This window comes from Penaeus vannamei, chromosome 3 (genome assembly GCF_042767895.1).
Source record: "Penaeus vannamei isolate JL-2024 chromosome 3, ASM4276789v1, whole genome shotgun sequence".
Taxonomy (NCBI): domain Eukaryota; kingdom Metazoa; phylum Arthropoda; class Malacostraca; order Decapoda; family Penaeidae; genus Penaeus; species Penaeus vannamei.
The window spans coordinates 5929853-5932352 of record NC_091551.1 but is presented as its reverse complement, the minus strand read 5'-3'; the positions used below and the strand labels follow the sequence as shown (position 1 = coordinate 5932352).

The window sequence follows — 2500 nt, the reverse complement described above, 5'->3', positions numbered from 1 at the left end:
TATATATATATATATATATATATATATATATATATATATTCATTTAATAAACACATATGCTAGATATGTATGAATTCTATATAGAAATATATGTGTATATTTGTTGAACAATAATAGAATAGAGTAATAAATTTGTGGCTCTCTTTCTTCGCATATGCTGTTGCTAGGCGGAATACAACCCCCTGGGAGTATTTAGACAGTGTTGGCATAACGATGACACATTCGGTTCTACGGCGAAATGTCATATTGACCGACACCAATTATATTCTTTTACCCGCAACAACTATACGTAATTACTGGTTTCACTTTGCACCCTCACACATTCGACAAATACCAATTCAGTATTTCATTCATTCTGATTCGATAGAACAAATTTGTTCAGTGACGTGTACAGGCAGCTCTTCCGCGGAACTTCTCAGCTTTCTTCCATTTATATATGGGGTTGCTGTTATGGATGGAGCCGCCTCCATTGATTTTCCTATTACGGCTCATTCCATAGTGGCTTTGGCATGGGGTTTTACAGTCGGATGCCCTCCCTTGACACTCACAAATGCTGGCTTGCCTCCCAGGTGGCTTTTACAATGGGTAATCAAGGAAAATTTCTTTGCCTATGGGAACAAAGCGCCAGTTGGGGGACTCGAACCCTCGAACATGGATTTGTCGACGAATCCAAAGTCCGATGCTCTAACCACTCGGCCACCGCGCTTTTAGGTCTAATAGAATCACCGCCGCACATTGTCTTTGCCCAGAAGCCACGCCCCTTTTCTAAAAGCTGGGAAGTTTATTTATTCGTTTGCAATTTTTGTGTCACTGTCAGCCTGTTCAAACTACGCGTGTCCTTGGCTTGTAATTAAACCTGTGCATCTGTATCAGTTCAAAATTGGGAGCAAAAAATATAAATCTTCGTAAACCATTAGTAGTAACAAACAAAACCAAAACAAAAACGATGGGAACCTTCTTTTGCACGGAAAACCCTCTTATAAGTGCTAATGGTTTAGGGTCATTTCAACTTTTACGTTTCCAATCTGCAGCATTAATATACAAACAGACCTGATTACCAAACTACGACCACACTCCGAAATATGAATGACCAAACGACAGCAAATCAACCAATCACCATCCTCCCTGCACAAGAAGGGCGTGGCTTCTAGGCAGACCTAAAATAAAGGGACATAATACTAGTTGGAAACTCCAACGCCAATAACTTTAGCGCCACCATTTATTTAAAGTACCTACCATAACCAAGGCGATATTCTCATGCGGTACTTTTCTTCCTTAAAATGCAGCAAGTTATGGTATACTTGCTGGAAAGTGGGAAATAATGTGAACTACTTTGCAATATTTCACGCTGCCATATATCGAAGTTGCGCACACGCACAGATGCAGCATGTGAAATAATGTGTGAATTTTGAAGCATGTATCTCTTTTCATCTGTGTATGTAGAGTACGATTCTTACAAAAGCTGTATCTAATGAAGATGATCACAATGATAATGATGATGATGATGATTATAACGATAATAATGACGATAATGATGATAACAATATTAATCATTACTACAATACCAATAATAATGATGATGATGATAACGCTGATGATGATAAAATAATAATGATAATGATGATGAAAATCATAATAATGATGATGATAAAAAAATCAGGTGATCAGTTATGATGGTGATGGTGATGATTGAATCGCCCAGTTAATGAAATGCCTTCTGACGTTAAACAATTTATCCACCAAAAAGGTTTCGACCTGTAAAAGTCATACAAATCAATAAAAATGATACCAAACCCTATCCAAAAAGCAAATTTCTTATTATACAAATACTCAGGATCATCTTAATGAAATTGCAAATAATCAAATCATACAGTCTAATATTCAAAATTTGAAACAAATTGTGTGTGTGTGTGTGTGTAATGATGAACCATTATCAAACCACAATTACTACAAAATTCATACACGAGAACCACAGCAAAAGCAGCAATAATTTCCTTTTCTCAACATATTTACAATACACCCCCCCCCCCAGCATTCATATAATCATTAACAACCTTGTTCTTCCACAGGTAAAATCACAACCAACTTGTGTGCAGACCTCTTGGTTACACTATCATTTTGGCCATTAAAATCAGAACCGGGTTTTGTTATCTTACACCGTATCATAACATCCCTCAACTTTCCATCACACCTTGAGTTTGCAATTACCACCTGAGCTAACTTGAACTAAAACTATGTCACCCACTTGTAAGTTCCTCCTCTGAACATGCCATTTTTGACGAATTAGTTATGTGGGAAAATAATCTCTCATACATTTCTTCCAGAAACAAGAATACTCTGCATGGATCCCAGTCTCTTTCTAGGGTTATGTGAATAGTCCCAGTCACCAAAAGATACCTTATTTGAAGCTCTTCCCAATAACAAATTATTAAAGGGTATGTGTGAAGTAATTATCGTGCATTGTTTTTTCTTTGAATGTTGTTCAATAATGTATGCTTAG

At 36.8% G+C, this 2500-nt stretch overlaps 1 protein-coding gene across 2 annotated transcripts in view; it reads right to left on the bottom strand.

Annotated features, from left to right (window-relative positions):
- The window catches only part of LOC113807774 (glutamate receptor U1), a 27991-nt gene that overhangs the window by 21458 nt on the left and 4033 nt on the right, over nt 1-2500 (bottom strand). The window lies entirely within an intron of this gene.